Genomic DNA, 7,368 nt, shown 5'->3' with positions numbered 1-7,368 from the left:
TGGGGGAGGGTTCTGTCCAATTATTGCCTCATAGAAACTTTGACTTATAGTCAGTGATGTGTCTTGACATACTGTTTGAATCCGATACAGCTCAAATTACACATAAAACTGGAGGGAAAACGCCACCAAAGACGAATGCATCATTTTGGGTTCCTCTTGATGGGACGTCCATGTGTCTCTTTTTCTTACTGACTGATTTTGTGGCTACAGATTAATTTAATCCTCAGTGTACAATAATGGCAAAATATTCTCCACATTCTCCATGATTATCAAGCATTTGTTGCTCTCTTTTAACTGCTTTGTGACCTTATTGATGCCAGCAACATTCAGAAATAACCCTGTGGGGCTCTGTGCCGAGCATGTTCACAAAAGAGAATTTCAGACTGTTATAATCAATGTCTTTTTCAGGTTTTTGAATAAACACTTGTATGGACTTGACTCATGCTATCAATGTGGTTTAAACCCCAGAGGTGGGTGGATTTTCTTCTCTACCTTCATCATTAGAGGAGCAACCTGCAGCTATCCCAAATCAATGCTACAGAGCCTGGCTAAGCAGGACATCCACCCCCTTACTGGGACTTCCTGATTTTCCTTGCAGTTAAAACAACAAATTCATCTATTGATTTTTGACTGCTTTTAGTTATTCTGTGAACTGTAGTGCTAAAGGTTCTGCTGTGTTTCCAACCATTTGTTAATGTCAGGAATGTGATGGTGATAAACCTCCGAAAGCTGGGAATTTGACACATTGTAGTCTGACGTGCAATCCAGTATTGCCAACTTTTGCATGCACTTTAATAATCATGGTGACTATTCAATATACAGGGCCTGACTATAAGAGTGTATTTATGCCATTTTTAAAATTGATATTGTTGGCTATTCATGAAGTGAAGGGGAATGGAGCTCACAACCCCTGACCACATGGATATAAGTTGTGTTCTCATCTCAGTTATAATAGGTTGAAGGTGGTCTGATTCCAGTACAGATGACTAAAATAGTTGTCTGTACAGTAATGATTATAAAAATGCTGGATTATTTCAGTGTAAGATTATGAATCCATGCATCAACGATGGATAAACAATACAAAGTTTTCAATGTGGCATACCAGGAATAACTGCATTCAAATACAGAGCAGGATGTAACCACAGCTAGGGAAGTCTATACAGCATTCCACCACTGTGTGTGAGGCAGCCTGAGAGACACACAGCCCCCCCTCTATCTGCACAGCTCTGAAGGTCACATCCCCTGTGCCAAAATAAAGCCCAAAGAAAAAGCTTTTTTTGGGTGTTTATCAACCTTTTATACCTTTTAAATGCCAATTTTTAGAAGTGGCTAGTGCAGTAAATACAATATGAAATATAATATGAAATCGAAGCTTGTCAGGGGGTCTTGTGTTGCTGGAGAGGGATTAGTTGTGGTAAGGTTTCATTCACCGGCTGTCGGACTGAGAAACACGTCAGACTGAGGTGTTTTCAGCTGCAAAGAATGAAAAAAAATTTAAAAACTTTGGCATTTCTGCAATTGGCTAAAATGTGAGGAGTCGTGCTAATCGGCTCGAGGTGCAAGCAGCACAATCCTGCCTCATGACCTGTTAATATTAGGAGAGACCAGACAGGCGGGATGTTGGAACACTAGGTAATAAACTGATTCAAACACCCCAGCTACCAACCTGGTGCATTAGTCCTGAGAGGGTGAACAATTGTTTTATTGACTTTTCAAAATGAAGGACGGATAAGATGTTTTAAAAAGGGACTCCTCCCCCTTTACTATATTTTAAAGGATAAACTACAGTGTGTGTGACTGTAGTGGAGCAGGACTCTTTCACGTTGCTGTTTCTGCCTCCACTCTGGCAGCAGAAGGTGAAGAATGAAATGTTAGGGCTATAACTTCTGTTCCCTGAAGAAGAGGAACGAGGTACAACACATTTGTGTGGTATATCAGATGTCACTCAAAGATGCTCCTTTAAACAAAGCCCATGAGGCCGCCATGCCTCTGGTTGAATGAGCTGTCACACCAGGAGGCAAAAGAAGACCCTTGCTGTTGTACGCCAGGGAGATAGCCTCCACAATCCAGCAAGAAAGCCACGATTTGGACAATGCTTTGCCCTTAGCCGGATTAGCATAACAAACAAACAATTGGTCACATAGACAAACACCTTGGGTGTGGTCCATATATGTGCTTAATGTACACACCAGGCATAAGGAGTGCAACCTCCTCTGCTCCACAGAAGCAAACAGAGAAGAGAAATTCAAAAGTTCAAACACCATAGAATTATTAGACAAGATTACTTTAGGTAGATAAGCTGCAGTGGGACGCAGTGTGACCTTAGAACCATCCAGAGTGAACTGGGTACATGAGGGAGGAACGGACAAAGCATGAAGATCGCCCACTCGCTTCGCAGAAGTCAGAGTGAGAAGAAGTGCAGTCTTAAGAGAAAGAAAGTTCATATCAACAGACTCAAAAGGGGAACTACAAAGAGCCTCTAGCACCAACGGCAAATGCCACGAGGGGATGCTGGGCTTAATTACAGGTCTTAACCTGCGGACTCCCTTGAAGAATCGCATGGTCAGAGGGTGAGCACCTGAGGGTGACCCCATTAAACCCGACATGACGGGCAGAAATTGCTGCCAAATCGACCTTAATTGTAGAAAAGGAAAGACCCTTATCCAATACTTCCTGAAGGAATGTTAACACACCTACAATGGAACACTGAAATGAGAGAATATTCGGGTCATGGCATCACTTCTCAAATGCCTTTGTAGGCATAAAGGCCTCTAGTAGATGATGCCCTTGCACTCTCAGTCGTCGCCACCACATTAGGGGGTAAACCAGTAGCTAACAAGTTGGACCTTTCAACAGGCAGGCATGCAGCCGCCACAGTTCCAGCCATGGATGAAGAATCATCCCCCCGACTGGGAATGGAGGGTCCCCGAAGAGGAAGTTGCCAGGGTCTGGATGCCAGCAACCTCCAACCAGAGGCTCCTCGCTGTCAGACATAGACGAAGTTAGTCCCTTCAACAAGGAAAGAAGTGGGTCCTGCTGAGCCACGGTTGCCTGACGGAGTACTTTTGCCACGCCTCTACTCAGCTCTGTTGGAAGGCTGACTTCTCTCTGTGCTGCCACGATTTTTGCCTCTAGCCTTCTCCATGGGGCCATTTGCTCTTTCTGGCTGTTCATGCTCTTCATCTTGTAGCCAAGCATCTGTAGGATGACTTGCTGCATACATCAGCTGATTGGTCTCAGTGATGGTAGAGGTAGGGATGATTGACAGTGCCGTGCTCATGTCCTCCAGTAGAGATTGGTCTGGTATTTTGTTTGTTAGCCTTGGCAGGGAGGTAGTTGAGTTCCCCAGGATTTAATGATTCTCTCTCTCTGGTCAGCTGCCCTTGTGTTGAGTCTGTCTGTCATTGGGGCCTTGTACCCAATCTCGATATTTGTGGGTGTGGATGAAACCACCCCCAAGCTGACCTGGCATCCTGGCTCCTCCTTGCTGTAGCATATTTGTACCCTTTGCTCCATTTGCTCCCCAAACCTCTGAATGATTCAGTTTCGAAGTTCCCTCTATAACTTAAATATTCAATCTTATCCACAGATCCACATCATTCCTCTTCCTACCTAACTGATCAAAGCCGGTGTATCTTCCTTTTCTGGTTTAATAACCGAATTATTCACTCCTCCCTTACATGTGGCCACGGTCCCCCATCCCTCCAAATAGGTGCGCTCACCCCTCTAATGTGGTGCCGTCCCCAACATCCATCAGACAGCTCCGCTTTCCAATGATCTGATTTGTTCATTTTTAAACTCTTACAACTTGAATCAAAGCAGATTTTTAACCACATATTCTGATGTATCACATGGCACTATAAGCCCAAACTCTGTATCCATAGATCATGAAGTAGCACTTGACTCTTCAAAAACATGCTTTGGTTCAGAGTAGTGATCTCCAATGGACCACTGAATATACCAGTTTACACTCTGCTGCGTCCTTCACAAAGAAACTGTAGCCAGCCATTGCTCTTCTAAAATAAGTCTGCCCTTTGGCCAACATGTGAATAAAGAGGATGTTTGTTAGGTGAGGACCCAGACCTTCATAAATGTGCAGCCACATGGACTCTGAGGTGACTCAAGCAGTCATGGATTAAAATTGAGGGATTAAAGGGCTCAGCCTCTGAATCTCACTCTCAAAATAAACTGCTTTAAAATATGTAAATCTGCCCAGTGCTTAACAAGTAATCTGCATCAAATAATGGTGTACAATAACATGAGTGCCCTGTTTCTGATTCAGGCCTCATGTTGGGACAGTTGGTGCAGGCAGACGTCTCATGCAGATGTCAGAGATGAGCTAGATTAAAGGGTTGGGGTTAGGACTCAACATCCGAGTAGTGGCAGGAGGTGCATGCTTTAGTTAAGGAGGTAGTTAAGTTATGGCTTTAACCTTTGTCTGCTGCTTCAAAGGAAACAGCCAATGCCTGATTTTGACATAAGCTTCTTACATTTGTGTGATGATTTTGTTCACATTTTTGTTTCACTTTTTAACATTCAATGTTTTTTTAAAGCATGTTTGGAATTTTGAACCAGCGTGTTTCCCAGACAACCAACATCTAACCCCCGTGAGGTTATACGATGTTCTAACTGCTCAACATATATTGGGCTTGGTGGTAGGGTTGGGGTTAGGGTATGCCTGTATGTCTGTGGTAACTAGTTGTGGTAGGACCTTTCCTCACATAGTATTTTAAAATTAAAGCTACATTCATGGATGCACCTTTCAAAGGTTAAGCCACTGGAGTTGCTCTATCAAACTCTGGATTAGGAAGGATTATATGAGGCTGTACTTCATGGCTGTCTGGTGTTTGCACCACAAGTATCTTCATTTTTCCTTTTCCCATCATTCCTAACGATATCAATTAAAAACCAAAACACCATGTCATCAAATGGTTTAGGGTCTTCATATTACAGGTGCTCAAATGTCCTCTTCCTCTGGCTATTTCCTCATACTGCGCATAAATAAATTGGGAAAATGCAGATGTTCCGCAGCAGCCGACAGGTTGAAGCCCAAGAGAGCGTGAGGCGGTGAGGTGCCCCCATCCACGACGGTGGTCCTCATCTTTCAGCCGTGCTGCCGTGCAGCTCCATTATCGTTGTTTCAATATGGCGTTTCTGAATGATCGATGGGGATGTAGGTCGTCCTGATATGAGCGAGTGCTTGAGTAATCAGCCTCCAGCAGACTTGTGCTGATGTTTGCTGATGCAGGTGTGACACTTTTTTCTGTGTTACTGCAGAGTCCGTCTACATCAAACCTGGACCCACTCTAAGGAAGATGTTCTGGCAATAAAACTGGAGCATTTATAAGTCAGGTGTGTCCATCATCAACTGCTTAGAGAATTAGCAGATGATGAGACTGTGCTAAAGGCCTCTGAAGTTGTGTGATGTAGATAACTCCTAAAGCACATTAGCACTTGGCAGGAGGAGTTCCTGGAGCAGAGGTGGCCCGATTATAGATCATGCATAAAAAGACAAGCCTTCTCACGTTGGCGACTCTTTTCTTTCAGTCATTTTATCTCCTGTCTCGCTCGAGGGACGTAGGAATGGTATCTTCATAATGCAAAAGTGGAAAACAAAAAGAAGCTATCTCCATTATTTATGAAACAAGACTTGATGTAGATCTGAAAATGCACATATTTTATAAAATACTGACCCTGAAAGTAGGACCTAAATGCTCACTGATTTGATATTGGTTTTTGGTTCTCTCGCACTCTTATCCTTAGCATTAGCAATCAACGTCAGAATGCTAAGACTGATGGAATGACAGCAAAATAAATGTGCTTTATAACAGACAGTTGCTTCGGAACCTGGCAGCCCAGATGTTTGTCACAGCAGGGAAGCACGAGTGGACTGAATAGCGGTAGAGATGGCCACAGCTCCTTCAAGTGTCCCAAAGTGACAGTGAAGAAGCCTGCAGAACCCCAGTGGCCATTAAGGCATCTCTGAGCTCCCTCAACGCTCAAAATAAGAGAAGAAAATCTGCTGAGCAAACAGTTCAGATCAGGACTGTTGTTCCAAGCATGGAGTGTGTGGAGTCACTGAAACCAGCAACAAGCAGGACTAACCCTAACCCCTGCACAGGTGCCATATGGAGGTAATGCCTTAATTGGTGGGCGGGTTTATATAAAGCACTGCCTCCAGCTGGCTTTAGCTGTTTTCCCCCTTTGACGGTACGGCAGGGTTGCGGCTTATCTGGGCAGTTCGACCAACTGAAACTGTTTCACAGAGCGCGCATGCTGTCTGGCAGCGCCAAGAAGGTCGATGCTTCCTCCCGCCATCCTTCCTCCTCCCCCCTACGAGGTGGGAGGAGGAGATGCAGTGTTTTAAGGTATCAGCGGGACACCGCCGTCATTCCTGACGGTGTGATAAAGTCGAAATGATGTTTTGTTAGTAAAGAGATGGAAATAAAAGGAGTCTTCCTATATCCACTGAACATTTCCCCTTTGGCAGCCTTTAAGTGTTGGAAGTCTAAAAATGTGGGGCAGACCTCTTTTGCATTTCCACCCGCCTTTTTCCTGCATCTTCTGAGGAGCGGCGCTGTGGATCTCCTTTTGCCCCACATGATGATGCTGATTTAGGCAGAGCCTTGTTATTCATCACACATTATTGTCCGGTCAAATTAGCTTCCTGCTAGCAGAACACATCGGAGTCATACTGGTTTCCCTCTTTTGTTAAACGCGTATCATCTCATTTTCCCTTATCTGTGAACAACAATGGAGTCTACGATGGGTGGTCAAAATTGCTGCATTGGCCCGGCTTCCGTCTCATTTCTCATTTCATTTAATTGAAAATGCATTATAGTCCAAACCCATAATGGTTGAATGATGCCTCGGGTGCACGTGTGGGGGTGCACGTGTCTGTGCATCTGTGAGCCTCTCAAAGGCCTGTGAGTGCTGACTGACCCCCGACACGTTTTAGTTTCAGAGCTTCACACCAATGTTGAAATAATTAGCAGCAATGACATCGTGGGCAGAGCAAATCTGGGTCATGTGATGTGAGTTTGGCCGTCCTGTAGTGAGCATCAGGTGCGGTTTTGCAAACGTTTGGGGTGTCCCCTCCACCCTCCGGCCATCACATTCCAAAGGTTCCTGACTAACCTGCTTCTGAAAAAACCCACTAGAGAGATTTTTGCATTTTCTACATTCTGTGTCCTTGATAATCTGTTTGAAGTTACACCACTTTTAAGCTTGTTTGCTCACGAGTAAAAATGTAACCAGTCTCTCTCCTTTGCCAGAAAGATGAATTTTAGAGCTTGAAATGAGCTATTAAATGTGTAAAATTGAGCTGTAATATCTGAAATAATGAAATATCAGGAGAGAACTCGACCT

This window comes from Takifugu flavidus, chromosome 11 (assembly GCF_003711565.1).
Source record: "Takifugu flavidus isolate HTHZ2018 chromosome 11, ASM371156v2, whole genome shotgun sequence".
NCBI lineage: Eukaryota > Metazoa > Chordata > Actinopteri > Tetraodontiformes > Tetraodontidae > Takifugu > Takifugu flavidus.
Note: the sequence above shows the minus strand (reverse complement) of the source record.